The 21,149-nt window shown below is 41.4% G+C and overlaps 1 protein-coding gene and 1 long non-coding RNA gene across 5 annotated transcripts in view; one reads left to right on the top strand and one right to left on the bottom strand.

The window, feature by feature from the left end:
- Nucleotides 1–4,458: 4,458 nt before the first annotated feature.
- Nucleotides 4,459–8,928, bottom strand: HSDL2-AS1 (HSDL2 antisense RNA 1). The gene is made up of 4 exons (XR_010108981.1): nt 8,864–8,928; nt 6,286–6,689; nt 5,685–5,836; nt 4,459–4,850 (listed from the first exon to the last, which is right to left on the bottom strand). It is a non-coding gene; the product is annotated as an HSDL2 antisense RNA 1 (long non-coding RNA).
- The window catches only part of KIAA1958 (KIAA1958 ortholog), a 209,893-nt gene continuing 194,877 nt past the window's right edge, over nt 6,134–21,149 (top strand). For 3 of the 4 annotated variants that reach the window (XM_063594261.1, XM_034928856.3, XM_034928854.3), the window contains exon 1: nt 6,174–6,423. The gene's annotated coding sequence lies outside the window, so the exon portion shown is untranslated. Of the gene's footprint in view, nt 6,424–21,149 lie in introns of all 4 variants that reach the window. The other variant, XM_034928855.4, reaches the window with a different exon arrangement.

Here is a 21,149-nt window from a genome sequence, read left to right as displayed (position 1 = left end):
GGCTCACTGCAAGCTCCACCTCCCGGGTTCACGCCATTCTTCTGCCTCAGCTTCCCGAGTAGCTGGGCCTACAGGCGCCCACCACCACACCTAGCTAATTTTTTGTATTTTTAGTAGAGACGGGGTTTCACCATGTTAGCCAGGATGGTCTCGATTTCCTCCCACCTCAGCCTCTCGATGACCTAGGACCACAAGCACACACCACCATGCTTGGCTAATATTTTTATTTTCATTTAGTAGAGACGAGGTCTCACTATGTTGCCCAGGATGGTCTCCAACTCCTGGGCTCAAGCGATTCACACACCTTGGCCTCCCAAAGCACTGAGATTACAGGTATGAACCACATGCCTGGCAATGATTTTTTACAAAATACTTTATGTTTTCCTTTATTTTCTTACTTATTTTTTTTTTGGGCGGCGGGGGGAGGGTCTGTTTTCTGTTTTACTTGATTTCTACTATCTTCATTATTTGTTTTCTTCTACTTTGTGTTTAATATGTCCTTTCTTGTAGCTTCTGAAGATTAAAACTTAGTTCATTCTCTTGGGCCCTCTTTTTCTTATGATACAAACTTTTAAGCCATAAATTTCACTTTTAGAACTGCCTTAGCATTTTCCCACAAACATTTGATACATTGTGTAATTTTTCATTCGCTTCGAGAGATTTTCCTACTTTCCTTCTGAGTTCTTCTTTAATCAATGAGGACTATAGAAACGTTTAATTTTCAAATATTCAGAGTTTCCAGATATTGATCTATAATTGATTTCAAATTTAGCTTTACAGTGGGTTAGAAAAATATACTCTGTGACTTCAATCATTTTAAATGTTTTGAGACTTGTTTTATAGCTAATTATATGGCCTTTTTTAGTGAACATTATATATGCACTTAAAAGGAACATCTAGGCTGGGCATGGTGGCTCACGCCTGTAATCCCAACACTTTGGGAGGCCAAGGTGAGAGAATCACTTGAGCCCAGGAGTTCAAGACCAGCCTGAGCAATATAGTGAGACCACATCTCTACAAAAAAAAAAAAAAAATTAAAAATCAGCGGAGTATGGCCGGGCGCGGTGGCTCACACCTGTAATCCCAGCACTTTTGGAGGCCAAGGCGGGTGGATCACAAGGTCAAGAGATCGAGACCATCCTGGCCAACATGATGAAACCCCGTCTTTACTAAAAATACAAAAATCAGCTGGGCGTCATGGCGCATGCCTATAGTCTCAGCTACTTGGGAGGCTGAGGCAGGAGAATCGCTTGAACCCGGGAGGCGGAGGTTGCAGTCAGCCGAGATCGCACCACTGCACTCCAGCCTGGCGACAGAGTGAGACTCCACCTCAGAAAAACAAAAAAAGAAAGAAAAGAAAAATTAGCTGGGTATGACGGCACCCACCTGTAGTCCCTGCTACTCAGGAGGCTGATGTGGGAAGATCGCTTGAATGTGGAGGTCAAGGCTGCAGTGTGCTATGATCCACTTTACTCTAGCCTGGGTGACAGAGTGAGACTGTCTCAAAATAAATAAATAAAAATAATGAAAGAAAGGAGCTTGTATTCTGCAATTGTTGGGAGAAATGTTCTAACGTATCATTTTGTTTTAATGCCTCTTTTTGCTTCTGCTTGAAAGTCTTATCTTCCTCATCCGTCTCCTTGGCCTGCTTCTTGGGCTGTTTTAGGGGGTTCTTCTTGCTGCACATGGCACCTGTGCCCCTTCCTCAGACTCTGCCCTCTATTGGACTCCTTTTTCCTTTTTTTTTTGAGACAGAGTCTTGCTCTGTCACCCAAGCTGGAGTACAGTGGCACAAACACAGCTTACTGTGGCCTTGACCCTCCTGGGACCAACCGATTCTCCCACATCAGCCTGCCAAGTACCTGGGACTATAGATGTGTGCCACCCCGCCCGGCTAATTTTTTGATTTTTTTTGTAGCGACGGGGTCTCACTTTGTTGCCCAGGCTGGTCCCAAACACCTGGGCTCAAGCAATCCTCCCACCTTGGCCTCCCAAAGTGCTGAGATGATGGGCGTGAGCCACCATGCCCGGCCTACGATTTGTATGTGATGCTTCCTTTTTGAAACAGTTTTATTGAGAAATAACTTACATACCATACAGTTCACCCATTAAAACGTACAATTCAGTAGCTGTTAGTATAATCAGAGTTTCATAAACATCATCCAATTTTAGAATATTTTCATCACCCCAAAAAGAAACTTTACTCCTTAGTAGTTACCTCACATTTCCACCAAAACCTCTCAGCCCTAGGGAACTACTAGTCTACTTTCTTTCCCTATTGATTTGTATATTCTAGACACTTCATATAAATGGAATCATATAATATATGACCCTTTGTGACTGGCTCCTTTCCCATAGCTTTGTAAACTTTTCCAGGTTTATCCATGTTGAAGCATGTACCAGTGTCATAAATTTTTTAATATAGTTGCTGCTCTGGCATTCATTTTTAGGCCTGGCCTAAGTCTTTTGAAACCCAGTTGTATACCCAACCCCCTGCTGTCACCTTTGGCCTTGTTAAAACTTACCCTCCTGGCCAGGTGTGGTGGCTCACACCTGTAATCCCACACTTTGGGAGGCCAAGGTGGGAGGATCACTTGAGCTCAGGAGTTCAAGACCAGCCTGGCGAAATACGGTGAAACCTTGCCTCTACTAAAAATACAAAAATTAGATGGGAAGGATGGCGTGTGCCTGTAATCCCAGCTACTCGAGAGGCTGAGGCACAAGGATCGCTTGAATCTGGGAGGCGGAGGAGGCTGCAGTGAGCTGAGATCATGCCACTGCACTCCAGCCCGGGCAACACAGCAAGACTCTGTCTCAAGAAACAAAACAAAACAAACTTCCCCTCCCAGTGTGGTTGAGATATAGCCCACTTGTTCATCTTATAGACTCCCAAACGCAACACATCCCTCAGCTGACCATGAAAAAACCTAATGGTTGACTGAGGGCTGTAATCCCAACACTTTGGGAGGGTGCGGCAGGAGGACTGTTTGAGGCCAGGAGTTTGAGACCACCCTGGGTAACACAGTGAGACCCCTGTCTCTACAAAAAGAAAAAAAAATTAGCTGGGCGTAGTGGCCCACATCTCTAGTCCCAGCTACTCAAGAGGCTGAGGCATGAGGATCGACTGAGGCAGGGAGGTAGAGGATGCAGTGAGCTGAAATCACGCCACTGCACTCCAGCCTGGGCAACAGAGCGAGACCTTGTCTCAAAACAAAACAGAACAAAACAAAAACCTAATGGTTAACACCAGAGTCTTGGAAATAAGTTCCTCTCCTTTGCGCATGTGTTTTTTAAGGGCATAATGCCTATAGACCTAATAAAAGCATAATCTCACAGGTCTCCTTTCTTCTCTCTTTCTCCTCTACTCCTCCTGAGTAGCTGGAACTAGAGATGTGGGCCACCATGCCCAGCTAATTTTTTTTTTCTTTTTGTAGAGACGAGGGTCTCACTATGCTACCCAGGGTGGTCTCAAACTCCTGGCCTCAAGCAGTCCTCCTGCCGCACCCTCCCAAAGTGCCGGGATTATGGCCCTCAGCCAACCCACTAGGTTTACTGTGATTCCTTTCTCTAGGATCTTCGTTTTTCAAGTCCTAGCTGCCTTAATAGACCTGACTCCAAATTTTGTATCTCCAGGCCAGTAAGACTGCCGGTAAGCTCTAGGGTGCTTCTTTCTGACTTCTACACTCCTAGACACAAATCAACAATGCCCTGAGAAGGAAAAGCGGCTGAGAATGCAGGACTCACTTCAGAGTATTTCTCTTCTTCCTGGGGGGCTCGTGGACTCTCAAGCCTTGGATGACAGGGTTGCTCTCCAATTGTTTTCAACAGACTTATTTATTTTTTTAAACAGCTTTCATCGTTCTTAGTGGCAGAGTTAGTTTGTTCAACAAGGTACCTCATCATGGTTGGATGCCTGCATCATTAAAAAAATTCATTGTAGTGAAATATCCTTTAAACAAATAAAATTAGATTTTTTTTGAAGTTGATTGTGGCAAAAACAATTTAAAATTTACCTTTGTAACTACTTTTAAGTGTACAGTTCGGTGGTGTTATATTTACATTATTGTGTAACATCTCTAGAAATTTTTCATCTTGCAAAATTGAAACTCTGTACCCAGTAAACATTATATCACCATTTTCCCCTCCCTCTACCCTCTAGCAACCACTATTCTACCGTCTTGTTTCCACGAGTTTGACATAATCCCACAGTTTACATACCTCTACATACCTCATATAGGTCAAATCATAACAGTATTTGTCCTTTTGTGACTGGTTTATTGCACTTGGCACAACATCCTCAAGGTTCATCTATGTTGTAGCCTGTGATAAGATTTCCTTCCTTTTTAAGGCTGAATAATATTCCATTATATATATATATCACATTTTCATTCATCTCTTCATCTGTTGATGAACATTTGGGCTGCCTCAATCTCTTGGCTATTGTGAATAGTGCTGCAACGAACATGAATGTGCAAATATCTCTTCGATATCCTGCTTTCAATTCTTTTGGATATTTACCCAGAAGTGGGATTGCTGGATCATATGGTAGCTCTAGTTGTAGTTTTTTGAGGAACTTCCCCACTGTTTTGCATAGTGGTGGTACCATCTACATTCCTATCAGCATTGCATGAGAGTTCCAATTTCTCCACAAGATCCCATCTTTAGAATATGCAGCAATTAACTAGGGGGTTTTCATTTTTGGTCTTTTTTGTTTGTACAAACATTATTGTGTCAACATTTACACAGATTTTAAATTTCAGCCTAGACCTGGAAGAGTGTTGATACAGGAAGGTGTTAAGAACATCAACCGGAATCAGCTCTAGAGATGGAGAGGGGTTGGCAGAAGCTACCTAAAAGAGAGAACATGCTTGATGTGGTAATGAAGTTACCTGCTTGGATTCTGGACGACCCTGGATATTTTCTCCTTTGCTAAGAAGTTAGCTTCTTTCTCTCCCTCAAAAATATTCTTCTCTTCCCTTACCTACTCCAAGGGTACAAGTGACTGGGGTATGCCTGTCACAGATGAGGTGAGGCCAAGATGTGGGCACTACGTAAGGCCTGACAGATATGGTGTAAATGTTATTTATTACCATGATTACTGTTTTGGAGATGGTCAGTGCTGTAAATAGAAAGGGAGTTAAGAGCAGACTCTGAAGCCAGACTGTCCGGAATGAATCCAGGCTCCTCTAGCTACTATCTATGTGATGTTGAAAAAATTTCTTAATTTCTCTGTGCCTCAATTTCCTTATCATAAAATGGCAATGTTAATAGCACCCACTATGTAGAGTTCTTAGGATTAAATAAATTAATATTCGCTAAGTACTCAGTGCAAACTGTGGGCACACAGCAAGTACTACGAAAGTGTTAGGTAAAATAAAGGTGGACCAAGCCTGGTAGCACCTAGCAAGTCCAGCTTCATCTTTGCTGTGCTGAGTCGTGTAGGTGGTGTTCTTGTGTCTCTCTCTGGTTTGCTGGAGGACCTAGTTTTAGTGTATTTTAGGTATCATTAAGCATCCCCGCTCCCTCGATGGGATAGGGGTGTGTGTGTTACAGGTGGTTGTTGGGCACCTTCACGGGGCAGCGGTGACTATGGGCTGTACGTAGTATCTCGGTAGAAAGTGTTAATGCACATCCCTGGGCGGAGAGGTAACTCTACTCAATGCGTTATAAGGGAAATCACACACCTCACGGATGGTGTAGGTTCTGTCTGCTCCTTGCGTTTCAGTGGAGGTGCACAGAGCTCCGGGGGGCATCGGGGACCGCGGGCCCAGGACGTGTAGTAGGGAGCGGTGCTGTACACTTCCTCGGACCATAGCGGGGATGGCGGGTTCCACACCTGTCGGGGCAGTAGGGACTGAGCTCGTGCGCGCGGAGGACGGATTGCTCCAAACCTCTCGGTCCAGCGCGCCGGCCGCCGCGTGCGAACGTGTGTGCGGCAGGAGGCTCGGGCTACACCTCCTCGGGGCAGCAACGACTGCGAGCTCGGTGCGTGCGGTAGGAGGTGTCGTTACACACTTCCTGTGGGTCTCGCCGACCACGGCGCGTTTCCGGTGCCGGCTGGAGCCCGGGGTCCGAGCCCCCGCCCCTCTCGCCGGCCCCGCCCCGGCCCGCCCGCGCCCCGCCCCCTGCCCGCCCCCTGCCCGCCCGCCGCGCTCCGAGCCGGGCGCGCGGAGCTCGGGGCGCACGGAGCGGCGCGCGGCGGTCGGCCGAGCCAGGCTGGCGCCCCCGCCCCCCGCCCCGCTCCTCGGTCCGCCGCCCGCCGGGCGCCTTCCCCGCGCCACTTACCTTCGGTGCCCGGCCCTCTGGCCGCTCTCCTCCCGCCCTCGCGCCCCTCCGGCCCGTCCCGTCCAGCCCGGGCTTCCCGGCTCTCGCAGGCCCCCCCGCCGACCGCGTTCCTATGGACAGACGCACAGACACCTGCAGGTGGGTGAGAGCCCGCGCGCGGGGCGGGGACGAGCGCGCCGACGCCGCGACCCAGGCGGGGAGCCCCTTTGTGTGGGGGGCGGCCGCGCCGGGGTCGACTCTGCCTCCCCGTCAGCGGCCGCGCGGTGACCCGGCTGAACCTTCCTTTTGTCTCCTCTCGGGGGAGCGAGGCCGGAGCGAGGGCAGGGACCCGGGCGGCCGCTCGTCGGCAGCGCCGGGCTTGGGGGTGCGAGGCGCAGATACCCCCGGCGGCGGCTCCGGTCCGCCTGCCCCAGGCCCCCCCCCCCGCCCGGCAGCTCGGGTCTCAGCGGCGGCTGCAGGCGCAGTGCGTGGGGCTGGCGCCCCCGCTCCTGCTCTTGGGTCTGTCGGAGGTGGGAAGGAGGGCGGGAAGGAGGAGGAAAAGGTCTGTCCTCTTAGTTTCCAAGTCTTGAGATGCTTATGGAGAAAGAGGGGTGGTTCAGGGCTCTGCCCCACTAGTTTTCCTCCTCGGGTGGCTCGCCGAGGTGCGTTTGGGGCGTGTGTGAAGGAACGTGCATGGCTTCGCTCCCTTATTTATTGTTTCTAACGGAGGAGGGCTTTCTCCAAAAGGCTCTTCCGCCCCCCCCCCCACCCCATCTGAGGCTGCGCACAGTGATTTGTGTTTGTTATCAAATATATCGAGAAATGTATTCCCTTGGGTAGGAGGAGGTTGGACTGAACAACGTCAAACCAAAATCAAAGAATGTTTTTGGTTCCTTCAAGTCTTTTTTTTTTTCTTTAAGGTTTTAGATTGGGACTTTAAAAAAAATGAACATGGCTATGATTTTTACAATTATATATATTTAGTGTGTGTGTGTGTGTTTTGAAGTTTAGGAGTAAAGTTTTGTTTTTTCCGAACTCGTTAGGATTCGCAAGACGGAATCCTCTCCCGACGAAATAAACAGCTAACAAGCCAGTCAGGTAGTGACAGCTTCCATGGTGGAGGTTAAATTGGAGTGCAATAAACAATGATCTAGCTTTCCCTTCAGGCTGAAGCCTTTATTTCTGCTGATTTAAGATATGAGATCTTTCCCTACCCATGAGACTATGAATGTCAGAATTGAGCTTCCCCCCTAGGATTGTGCCTTTACTATTTTATTCCATGTATATAACCCAACGATTGGGTTGTGCATGGATATGGATACAGTGTTTTGAAAAATATCGTAGGGTGATGTTTCTGAATTGTCTTATTTGATTAGCTAGCTAAGTTTCTTCATGAACGGTTGCTGTGTATTGTAGATACTCAAATAATAAATGAGGTTGAATAAGCACCCAGAAAATTAATTTTACAGATTCAGATTTTTAATACGCAGGTATGGATTTATACCTGTATTAATCTCAATCTACTGCTCCGTTCTGGAAACTCTTTTTTGCCCACCCTGTGAGAATTTATATTGACAAACTTAAGTCTGACAGTTACCCAGGAGATTAAAAAAACGAAGAAGCAGTTTTGGGGGCCATGCATACAATTACATGGACAGTCATATGTAAAAAATAGAGGTTTTCCTAAAAAACCAAAAAGCATTATCATCTAAACTTGAAGGAAAAACGTGGAAAATTATGTATTTAAATTTTCATTAAGGTTTAAAAATTAGTAAACAGTGTACAATTTAATGCACTTTTTAAAAGACAAACTGATCTTTGTCATTATAAAAAGTTTAGTATGCTTAAAATAGTGCTTTTTTCTAGGAGAAAAATTTATCTAGATTCTTGTCCCAGTTAAACAGATTAATATTATTGCATGCCTAATTTTGTAGATGCCTGGAGTGTAGATTTATACACACATTACTTAAAACCTAGCAGTGATCAAGCCAATCCCTTTTAGTTGATAGAATTTTACTGGTTTCTGCTTTGACTTCCAGTCTGCATTAGGTAAATAAATTTAAATTCTGCACAGAAGCACAGCTCAGTATGTGGCTCTGGTAGGCCCTTGACTAGCGTTCCTTGTCCCTCTCCATTCCTAGTAGTAGCCCAAAGAGAAGAGGTATTGAAATTTGATCAGGCTTTATCGTGAATCCAGGAATGGAGTTCTAGACCACTCTCAGAATTTCAGCACTTAGATATACGTACTCTTCCTTAGCTCTTTAAAATATTTAAAAAAGATAAGCTAACGATTGAATTGCTTGTTTATATATTTACAAGGCTGTCAGTGGTAGTGATAAGATTTAACAAAGAGTCACTGTGTAGCTAAGCATCGAGTGTGGCCTGTACTGAGAATTGTTTTGGCAAAGTTGTAGTTGTGCCTGTTTTCTGAGATCATCAATGTAGTCTTTATGTGGGCTGGCTAAATGATAACACTTAGTTTTGTTTATGTTTTTGTGTTTTTTTTTTTTTTGACTGATAGGTAGATAAGAATTTTTTGTTTTTTGTGTAATTAGCAATAATATTTTAGTGTAATCAGAAGCATTCCAGAGAACCTTACATATTTTCAACTGATTTCCTTTCTGGTAAGTTGGTGTTGAGGAAGGCATATAAATTATTTTTCATTTTTCATGTTTGAAATTTTTTTCATTTATTTTGACAAATAAGTGCTACTTCCAGAAAATTTGAATATGTGTAAAACTGGATTTTTAAATATAGCTGACATTTACCACCTTCTCTTTTTAAAACAACATTAAGCCGTCCACAGTTAAATTTGATAGGCTTTAAAATCCATGGACTTTTCTAGCATTTTCCTGTTTATTGGTTATCAATGTAGTATCATTACAAGAAGCCTAAAATGGCCACTTTATGTTAACTGGAATGCTCAAATGACTAGTGTTTTCATTAGCAATAAATGGAAAGCCGAAAAGTAACAATTTTATTCTTTGTAATAGATCTGTGACTTTCAAGTCTTTCTTTTTGACATTTTTTTGTAGCCTGGTGGGGAAGCAGGTCCGGCTGTGAGAGGTGTGGACAGTGACCTCTCATTCCAGCCTTTATCATCATCCTGCATTGTTTAACAACAGCACCAACACCATGCTGCTTGCTGAAAATGCAGATTTCATTCTTGGATTAATATTCTGGTACCAGATGTATGAGGCTGGCTCTAAAGAAGCTTTTTCTCTTAAGTACTGTCAAAAATAGAGAAGCTGAAGATTGGAGAGAAGCCATTTATTTTGAACAGTTTATTTTCTGACAGTTTGTGTTTGTAAAGAAACCTGCTCATAATATTTACTTAAGAGATCTACATAGTTGCCTGAGGAAGCCCCACAGGTTTCTTTTTTTCCTTTAAAAAAGTTTCCATTGAGCTTAACTCTTATGTGATACTTCTTGACTTTGCTTCTGATTAGTTGATTTATGGACTTTATTTACTAGCATGATTGGAGAATTCTTTTGCTAGACTGAAATTGCACTCTGCCTGTGCTCTGGTCCGTTTCCTAGGTAACAAATGCACTGCATAGATTCCATAATGAGGACTGTGGTTGGCTAGTTACTGTGTAAATTCTGTTGTTTGGTAAAGCTTAGTCTCAAATTCAAATAAAGGTCAAGAAACGAAAAGTACGGAAAATGCAAATTTTTGAATTTTATTTTGTATCCAATGCCAACAAAGTTTAATAGGCTTTTCTGGAGAAAGGCAAATTATGCAGCCGTATTCAAGTTTGTTTTGCAAAGTCTTACACTTAAACAGTTGGAGAGCTTTTTCACCGTTAGTGTTCATACTGGTAATGCTAATGGCTCTAGTGACAAAGAAGATGTATTTCAGAAACATGTTATTACACTTGAAAATAATATGGAAAGCAAAGAATCTTGGTCTAGGACAACAGTGATATTCTTATACTGAAAGGAAGTAACATTATGTATCAAAAGAGAAATTATACAACTTTGATGTGAGATATAACATTATGTTTTTTAGAGACACAGTCGCACTCTGTCACCCACGCTGGAATACAGTGGTGCAACCATAGCTTACTGCCTCTTCAAACTCCTGGGCCCAGAGGATCACATCTCAACCTCCCAAGTAGCTGGGACTACAGGCACGTGCCATCACACTTAGCTAATTTTTCTTATTTTTTGTAGCGATGGGGTCTTGCGGTGTTGCCCAGGCTGGTCTTGAACTCCTGGACTCAAATGATCTTCCTGCCTTGGCCTCCCAAAGTGCTAGGATTATAGGTGTGAACCACCACGTCCAGCCATAACTTTAAAAAAGTTTAAGAAGACGTTAAAACGTTGAAGCAATATTTAAAAGCATTAAAAATCTTACCATAAAATGCTGAATTTCTACTCTAGCTTTTTTTCTTCTCTGCATGAACTTTGGCCAACCTAGCACCAGGGAGTAGCTCCCGCCTTGGTTGCTGCAAGTTAGAGAATAGCTTTCTCCTTCACCTTACTCTCCTCTGGAAATCTATGGCCTCTTTAGCTCCAGAGATAGGACAAAAAGTAATATGTATGGAATGGCTAGTAATTATTAGCTGGTTTTTTTTTTTGTTTTTTTTTTTGTTTTTTTTTTCCTTAAGAAACCTGCAAAGAACCAAAATTCCATTAAAACCTACTGGAAATATATTTTCACTTGATGCCTGAAAATGTTTTTTGTTTGTTAATCATCAAGGATTTCATTAGCTGAACTTAACATACACATAACTCTTTTTAATTCTAAATAATTATCCAAAGTTGCTTCCATTGCTTTCCCTTGCTTCTCTGGATTGTTTTTAGATGATTCATTTACTCTTTGGTTAACTTTCATTTCATGCATAGGATACATCTTGGTTGGCTTCTCTTTTTATTCTTGGTTTTCTTCAAAACTGATACTGCTTTAACCTTTTCTGTCCTTTTTTAATTGCAAATATTCTGTCCCTTCAGTTTTTTCTTATATTTTCCTCTGGAAATACTTATTATTTTAAAAATATTTTCCTTGCATGATTTAAGGCATAATCACCATATATCAAAAGCTCTATTCTTTTTTCTGTTATAGGACTTCATATTTCTGGGATGGAGTTGACAATATGTGTGAATTCTTAACCAGCTAGGACTACTTCCTCTTCTCAGCTTGTATTAATTTGTTAGGGCTGCCATAACAAAGAATCACAGACTGGTTGTCTTAAACAACAAAAATTTGTTTTCTGACAATTCTGGAGGCTAGAAGTATAAGCTCAAAGTGTTGGCAGGGTTAGGTTCTTCTAAGGCCCCTCTCTTGGCTGATGGATGGCTGTCTTCCTAAGGTGGCTTCACTTGGTCTTCCCTCTGTGTATGTGTGTGTCCTAATTTCCTCTTAAGAACATCACTTACATTGGATTAGGGCACACACATATGACTTCATTTTACCTTAATTACCTCTATTCCAGGCCTTACTTCCCCTATAAGTCACATTGTGAGGTACCAGGGTTTAGGATGTGAACAGATGAATTTGAGAGGAATACAGTTCAGCCTGTAACACAGTCCATCCCTCTACCTACTGCCTTTCATGCATGTATACCTACCTACCTACATACGTACATACATACCTCACTCCACATGTGGGATTTTGTTGGCAATTTTTCACTTGAATCCCAGGCCCCAATACATAGCAATATGATCAACTCTATATATAGTCATTAAAAATAAAGTAGCTAAAGGCTTTTTGTTTTTCACTCTTCGTGTTCATTGTTTTTAAATGCTTTATTTTTAATGACTTAAAGTACAAAATCCTTTTTTTGTTTGTTTGAGACAGGATCTTTTTCTGTTGCCCAGGATGGAGCGCAGTAACGTGATCACAGCTCACTGCAGCCTCGACCTCCTGAGCTCAAGCATTCCTCTCACCTCAGCCTTCTGAGTAGCTGGGATCACAGGCGCACACCCAGAGCCCAGCTCTTTTTTTTTTTTTTTTTTTGTAGAGATGAGGCCTGTGTGTCCCAGATTGGTCTTGAACTCCTGGGCTCATGATATACTCCTATCTGGGCCTCCCAAAGTGCTGGGATTACAGGCCTGAGCCACTGTGCCTGGCCAAAATTCTTAATAGTTGTTTTGGAATACTGGAGAATATTATTGTGGCCAAATTCAGTGGAAGTGCTAATGCTGTTATTTTCTTCTGAGTTCTGAGGACTTGTTTCTTTTGGTGCTTTTTTTTTTTTCAGCTATTGGTCTTGCTGCTCTCATGGTAAGTTATGCACTATTTGGTCTTTTCACGCATGTCTGATGATTCCTGAATCTAATATCTAGTCGGGGCTTTTCTCCTGAAATCCACATCTTTGTGTCCTACTATGACTGGATATATTCACTTAATTTTCCACAAGCATTTCACATTCAACATGCCCCAGATTTTTGTCCTCTTCACATCTGTGTCTTTTCTTTTATTCCTTAGCTCAGTGAATTGGTACCACCTTCCATCCATTTTCCCAGTCCAGAAATTTAGGAGTTATCTCTGATTCCTTCTTTATTCTTAATCCCATTTTCCATGCATAATCAAGCCCCTGGGTCAGTCAGTTCTTGCTGCCCAAGATTTCTCAATTCTGTCTGTTTGCCATATGTGAATCATATGCTACTGTGTTACCTTTGCATTAGTCTTAGTTTTACAGTTAAATATATTCAGTGTGCAACAGAAGTCCTTATGGTAAAGCTTCTGTAATCATCTAGTAGTCTGAAGTTCATTGAATTCTTGTAGTGGCTCATGTGAAATGTATCCCTTGCCTTTCATATTTAACACTGTTTATCTGTGGCTTTTATAGTTCAGGGTCACTTTGACTGAATAAAAATACTTGACTCACATTTTTTTTCCCCTCAACTATCTTTAAAAATGTTACTCTCTTGCAGGAGTTGGCAAACTTTTTCTGTAAAAGACTGAATAATAATTATCTTAGGTTTTATGGATCACTGGTTTCCCTCACAATTACTTAACTGTGCCATTGCATTGCAAAAGCAGCTATAGATAGTGTGTAAATGAACTAGCCTGACTGTTCCAATAAAACTTAATTTATAGAACCAGGCAGTGGGCTGGATTTGGTCCTAGGCCTTAGTTTGCTGAGTCCTATTCTATTCTGGTAAAATGTGTTGTTGTCAAACTCTAATACCAATATGATTTTCTTTCTTTAATTTTATCTTTTTGCCTAGATAACCAAGGGCTTTTTCTTCATATTTAAAGCCAGTAATTTTACTAGAATGTCTGTTGACCATTCCCTGTTAATTCTCCTAGATACACAGTGTTTTTTATTACATTGGCTCAAGTGTTTTTTCATATTTTCATCAATTATAGTTTTTTAGTAATGTGTTCCATTGTTTTCATTTTCTCTCTTTGGGGCCTCCTATTATATGTATGTTGGATCTTGTTATGTCTATACCTTAGTATTATTTTTTCTTATTTTTTATATTTGCTCTATTTTTATGTTTTTTTCTATTTTATGCTTTAGTGTGTTCAATGTATTTTTCATGGTATCTATCGCTTTTTTTTTTTTTTGACAGTCTCTGTCACCCAGGCTGGAATGCAGTGGCACCATCATGGTTTACAGCAGTGTCGACATCTCTGGCCTCAGGTCATCCTCCCAGTTTAGCCCCAAGTAGCTGGGACTACAGATGTGCATCACCATGCCCTACTAATTTTTGTGTTTTTTGTAGAGACAGGGTTTCACCATGTCACCCAGGCTGGTCTCAAACTCATGGGCTCAAATGATCCACCTGTCTCAGCCTCCCAAAGTGCTGGGATTACAGGCGTGAGCCACCGTATCTGGTGGTACCTATCTATTAAGTTTAGTGTTCTTTTTAGTTTTCACTTCCTTTCTGAGTTTTTTCTTTCCTGTTCTGTCATGAACTTTGTCATTTCTTATTGTACATCCTCTTGTTATCTGGCAAGATTCATTTTTTGGTTTTTCAATTTCTGATGTATGCTGTTCTTCCATAGCTTCTATCATTTTAAAATTTTTTCCCCTTTTTTCTTTTTTTTTCTTTTTGAGACAGGGCCTTTCTCTGTCATTCAAGGCTCAAGGGATTCACCCACCTCAGCTTCCCAAGTAGCTAGGACTGTGGATGTGTGCCACCACTACCAGCTGAATTTTTTTTTTTTTTTTTTTGTAAAGATGGGTTTCACTGTGTTGCCCAGGCTGGTCTTGAATTCTTGGGCTTGTGATCCTCCTGCCTTGGTCTCCCAAAGTGCTGAGATTACAGGCATGAGGCACTGTGCCTGGCTATTTTCTTAATTCCTCTTATTCATTTTGAAATATGTTACAGTTCTCATCTTTTTTTCTTACTGTGCTTTTTAATTGTTCTCTCTTGGTCATATTTAAATTAGATGGACTTACCTGTACTTTTGGAGAAGTTTCTGTGATGGAGATGGAAATTGACAAATACAGTTTTCCTGGTTTTATAGTTTGAAGATTTTCTCCTTTGTTGCTTATCTGAAGTATTTTAAAAATATGGCCACTCAATTAAAATAAAAATGAGGTACCATTGTACACTCACTAGAATGGCTAAATGAGAAAGATGAAAAATACCAAGTATGAGGATGTAGGATAGCTGAAATTCTCCTGCACTGCTATTCGAAGTGTAAATTGGAATGGAAATGTAAAGTGGTACAGCAATTTGGAAAGCTGTATGGCCATATCTACTAAAACTGGACATATGCTGCAAATCCTGTGACTCATTAGTTCTACTCTAAGATCCATACTCACCCAAATATATGGACTAGAATGCTCATAGCACATTTGTCATTCCTCCAAACTGAAATCTGTTGAAATGGCCATCAGTCATTGTTGTTCCCTTCCACAGTGAGTCTGACTTTGGCTGTGTAACTTGCTCTGGCTAGTTGGACATTAGCAAGCATTATGCAACAGAAGCTTGATAAGTGCTTACATACTCTGGGGAATAATGCCCTGAGACCACTATATAAGGACGTCCTGGAGTAGGAGAGGTTACTTGGAAGAGAATCGTGGTGCCCAGCCAATGACCAGTACTTACTGACAAACTTGAGTGAGGCCATCTTTGACCTTATAGTTTAGCTGACCTTCCTTCCAGCTAAAAGTAGCCATGTGAACAAGTCCAGGTAAAGCCAGAGGAGGAACTACCCAGAAAACATAGAATTGTGAGAAATAAGAAATTGTTGTTTTAAGCCACTAAATTTTTAGGTGATTTGTTATACAGCAATATTAAACTGACTCAGATTGAATAAATACATCATGGTATATTTATACAATGGAATACTGTAGAGCGATGAGAATGATAAACAGTCTACAGCTGCATGCAGTAGTATGTATGAATCTCACAGACATATGTTGAGCTAAAGAAGCCAGACAGAGTAGAGTTTATACTGTATGCCTGCATGTATAGAAAGTCCTCAAACAGGCAGAATCATTCTGTTCTGTTAGAAGCCAGAATAGGGGCTACCCTTGGGGGAGTATTGATGAGAACAGAGAAAGTAGAGGCTTCTGGGCTGCTGGAAAGTTTCTGTTTCTTGAACTGGTTGCTGGTTACATAGGTGGGTTCTGTTTGTGAAATTGTGAAATATCAGCAAGTTCACTTATTGCTGCCTTTTTCCGAGTGTATGTTTCAACATAAAGGAAAAAATGTGGCTTCTTGATGTGACCTCCTCTCTGATGTTCTCTGAGATTAACCTCCTCTGGGTATCTCTTTCCTTTATTCCCACTCCTGCCTCTTTGTTTGATTTGGATTCTAGTCCACGGTGTTCTTCCTAAAGCCTCTTAGGTTCTTGTGGTCTCGCATTCTCCCCCAGAAGCTCAGAAACTTTACTGGTTGTTCTTAGATACAATTTCACTTAAAAAAGATCCTCTCTTTTTGATGGTAATTTCTTCTTTCCCAGCTCTTAGAATCACCAGAACTCTCCTTTTTCTCCCTTCATCTGACCAGTTGCTTATTCTGTGTAGGTTCTGTTTTTTGGGCATTTTAGCCCTGCCTACTTATCTGGTGTCCATAGGACTGTCCTATCACCTGATATTGTTGAATATTTTGTCTTTTGTTATTGTCCACCTATTTTGTTATCCTCCCATCTCTGGGTGTTTTTATTTTTCCTGTGCAGATAATTGTAGATTCACTTGCAGTTGCAAGATATAATACAGAGAGGTTCTTTGCATACTTTGCTCAGCTTTCCCCAGTGGTAACATATTGCAAAATTATATTTATAATATTACAACCAGGATATTGACTGTTTATGGGCTGAGTAGTGTCCCTGCAAATTCATATGTTGAAGCCCCAACCCTCCAGTACCTTAATGTAACTGTATTTAGAAGCTAGGGCATTTAAAAAGGTGATTAAGTTAGGATAAGATTGTTGGAGTGGGCCCTAATATAATCCAGTCTGGTGTCCTTATAAGAGGAAATGTGGACACAAAAAGAGACATTAGGGACATGCACATAGGGGAAAAAACTCTGTGAAGGAAACAGCAAGGAGGAGGCCATCTGCAAGCCAAGGAGAGAGGCTTCAAAAGAAACCAAGCCTGCCAACACTTTGATCTTAGAATTCTAGCCTCCAGAATTGTCAGAAAATAAACTTCTGTTGTTTCAGGCACCCAGTCTGTAGTATTTTATTATGGCAGCCCTAGCAAATGAATCCACTGACATTGATAAAATCCACCACTCTTATTCAGATTTCCAGTTTCAGTCGTACTCACTCGTGTATGTGCTAGGTTCAATACAGTTTTTTTTTTTAATTCTCCAATTTAAAACTTTTAATTAAAAAGTAAACTTTAATGTCGAAAATGCAAACTTGGGGAGGTTCAATACAGTTTTATCACCTTTTTAGGTTTCTGTTTCTACCAGCCTCTCCACTGCTCCCCCGACCATTTCTAACATATTTGTATGATTAGATTTGAGGAGAGTCCAAAACTCAGCATCTGTTGTCTTGCTTGCTTAGGAGTCCTTTATTTATTTTTAAGTAGTTTTTTTGTTGTTGTTGTTGTTATGTTAGAAGACTTATTTTCCCTATTGATCAAAGGGGACAAATACCTCATTAGGCAAGAAAGGGTAAGATATGCAATAATCTGATTAGTAATAGCTTTTCCAGTGTATCTGATTTATAGTGATAAGCCAACATATATTTGTTGCAGGGAGTTTAATTCTTCTCTAAGTGACTAAGGTTGTTAACATTTTCATGACAGTTCTGGCACAGTTATTGACTTTGTTTATCTGACATCTTCTGAAAACAAGGAGTTCTACATTAGTGAATTTACCATATAACTAAAGTTTATCTCCTGGAGAAAACTTAAGATTAAAATCATTTTTAGTGAAGATGTTCTTTAAACATAGCTTAAGTAAAGGTGGCGGTTCAGTTGTTTTTAGAAACCTACCAAAGGAATCCTTTTCTAGCATCTGGATGAACCCAAGCAGATATGGAGAAATTTTCAAGATTTTTCTTTTCCCTCCCTGGAAAATTCGCTTAAGTTTTTCAGCTCTGAAGTTTTACAATAAATTTAGACCAGTTTACTACAGCCAATTCAAGGAAGGATCAATCAACCCAACTTAAAATCCATAAAATTCACGGATTTACCAAAATCTTGTTTAAACAGCCTTTGAAGATTCTTTTAAAGTTTTTTTATGTTGATATAACTTCCATAAAATGCATAATCTTATGTGTAGAGTGGAGTGATTTTTCCCCCTTTTATTTTTAGTTGAGATGGAATGATTCTACGTGTTTTTGGGATACAGAGTAATATTTCAATATGTGTATACAACGTATAATGATCAAATCAGGGTAATTAGGACACCCATCCTTGTGTTGGGAACATTCAAAATCCTCTCTTCTGGCCTTTTGAAAATATGCAATAAATAATAGTTAACCATATTCATCCTACAGTACTGCAGAACACCAGAGCTCATTCCTATCTAGCTGTAATTTTGTATCTGTTGACTAACCTCTATCCATCCCTCTCCCTTTACTCTTCCCAGCCTCTAACACACACAGTTCTACTCTCTACTTCCATGAGCTCAAAAATTTATCTCCTACATATGAGTGAGAACATGTGGCATTTATTTTTCTGTGCCTGACTTATTTTGCTTAACATGATGTCCTCCAGGCTTATCCATGTTGTGGCAAATGGTGGGATTTCTTTCCTTTTTATGGATAAATAGTATTCCATTGTGTATATACACCACATTTTCTTTATCCATGCATCGGTTGATGGACATTTGGTTTGATTACATGTCTTAGCTATGGTGAAAGTACTACAATAAACATGGTGGTGGAGATAATCTCTTTGATACACTGATTTCTTTGATACACTGGTTTTCTTTTCTTTGGATAAATACTCAGCAGTGGGATTGCTGGATTAGTATTGTAGTTCTGTTTTTAGTTTTTTGAGAATCTTCTATATGGCTTTCTATAATAAATAGCGTTTGAAGATTTCCGTGAAATTTTAGCTGAAGGTGCTCCCATTCTACCTTCAGAGCATTTTAAGGAATGTTCTGCTTTAAAAGTTGTGGGTCATATGATAATGTAGTCTTAGAAATATTTTCCTTTTGAATTTTGTTAATGAATATGAATATATTCATTGAAAAGCATATATTCATAATATTCTGCCTATGATAATATATTGCTTATGAGTATATTTGGAATATGAATATCTTCTTGATACGTATATAGTTTTACATTGTTTTTTGACCAACTGGCTTGTTGCTTTCTGGTAGATAAAAGTCTTAACACAAACTGTATTTCCTATCTACATTTTTTTCTTTTTCTTTTTTTTTTTTTGAGACAGAGTTTCGCTCTGTCACCCAGGCTAGTGGTGTGATCTCAGCTTACTGCAAGCTCCGCCTCCCAGGTTCATGCCATTCTCCTGCCTCAGCCTCCCGAGTAGCTGGGACTACAGGCGCTCGCCACCACGCCCGGCTAATTTTTTGTATATTTAGTAGAGATGGGGTTTCACCGTGTTAGCCAGGATGGTCTCTATCTCCTGACCTCGTGATCCACCCGCCTCGGCCTCCCAAAATGCTGGGATTACAGGCGTGAGCCACTGCGCCCGGCCTCCTGTCTACATTTTTCTAATGATATGTTTATATATTGGGTTAAGGTATAAAATCTGCACTTTCCATTAATGAAGTGATTGCCTCAGAAGTTTAGGGGTTTTCCTATTAAAATTATTACTATTATTATTTTTGAGACAGTGTCTCGCTCTGTCGCCGAGCCTGGAGTACAGTGGTGCGATCAGCTCACTGCAACCTCCACCTCCTGGTTCCAGCGATTCTTGTGCCTCAGCCTCCTGAGTAGCTGGGATTACAGGTGTGTGCCACCATGCCCAGCTAATTTTTGAATTTTTAGTAGAGATGGGGTTTCGCCATGTTGGCCAGGCTGGTCTCGAACTCCTGACTTCAAGTGATCTGCCCGCCTTGGCCTCCCAAAGTGCTGGGATTACAGGCAAAACACCACGCCTGGCTTTACAAATTAGTTTTGGTGTCAAAATTTATCCTATTGATTAACCTTAATATCATTAATTTTTTTTTTTTTAGAGATAAGGTGTCACTATGTTGCCCAGGCTGGTCTCGAACACCTGGGCTTGAGCAATCCTCCTGCCTTGGCCTCCCAAAGTGCTGGGATTATAGGCATGAGCCACCGTGGTCAGCCTAGTATCATTTTTATTTGATGCTTTCCTGTTAATCATCAAATAGATATTTTATAGTTACGTTATTTAGTCATCTAAGAACATACTATTGGCCTGAGAAATAAACATGTCCTTGCACATTACATAATAAACAGTATTCTTATTGAATATAAAAGAATGTAGTTCTGTATAATATTTTTGAGAAAAACGACGCACTGATAAAAAGGTTAGTTGGTTTGGCCATGTGAAAGTTTAAACTTGGTTGGGTTTGGTGGCTCATACCTGTAATCCCAGTATTTTGGAAGGCTGAGGCAGGAGGATTGCTTGATCCCAGGAGTTTCAAGATCAGCCTGGGCCACATGGGGAGACCCCCATCGCTACAAAAAAAAAAAAATTAGCCCGGCATGGTTGCATGCACCTGTGGTCCTGGCTACTTTGGAGGCTGAGGTGGGAGGCTGAAGTGGGAGGATCTCTTGAGCCTAGGAGAGTTGAGGCTGCAGTGAACTATGATCATGCCACTGTACTCCAGTCTGGGTGACAGTGCCAAACCTTGTCTCCAAAACAAACAAACTCAAAAAACTTTGTTTTTTCAACAAAATAATGAAATTAAAAAGGAAGGAGTACACTTTGGGAGGCTGAGGTGAGAGGATTGTTTGAGATCAAGAGTTTGAGACCAGCCTGGGCAACAAAGCAAGACCCTTGTCTTTACAAAAAAAAAAAGAGAAAATTAATCAGGCATGATGGCTCATGCCTGTAGTCCCAGCTGCTTGGGAGACTGAAATGGAAGGATCACTTGAGCCCAGGAGTTCAAGGCCATGGTGAGCTATAATGGCGCCGCTGCATTCTAGACTTGGCAACAGAGCGAGATCCTGTCTCTTGAAAAAAACAAAATGAAACCAAGTTGAGAAGTGAGAACGCTGCCAAGAGGGCAGCCAACCAGGGCTGCAATGGAGAATAACAAGGAAGGCCTCTTTCAATCAAGTCTTCAATTAGTCTAAGAAGAAAATCTTCCCTTTCAGATTTAAAAAATAAAGAGGAGCCAACACCTTGCAGAGCTGGTAGCCAAGCATTTCAGGCAGAGAAAACTGTGGCGTAGAGAGACGGGAAGGGCATGAGGTCACACAGCAGACTGCACAGAAGAGCCAAGATTCGAAACCCTAATGCTAGACCCCAGCTCCCATCTATGACTTCTAATAACTGTTCATTAGTGGGTCCAGCATGGGGGCTCACATGGAGCAGACCCTACTAAAAATCACTCTTTCTTGAAAAAACAAAAAGAAAA

This window comes from Pan paniscus, chromosome 11 (assembly GCF_029289425.2).
Source record: "Pan paniscus chromosome 11, NHGRI_mPanPan1-v2.0_pri, whole genome shotgun sequence".
Lineage (NCBI taxonomy): Eukaryota > Metazoa > Chordata > Mammalia > Primates > Hominidae > Pan > Pan paniscus.
The sequence above is the reverse complement of the archived record's forward strand: the minus strand, read 5'-3'. Positions and strand labels throughout refer to the sequence as shown.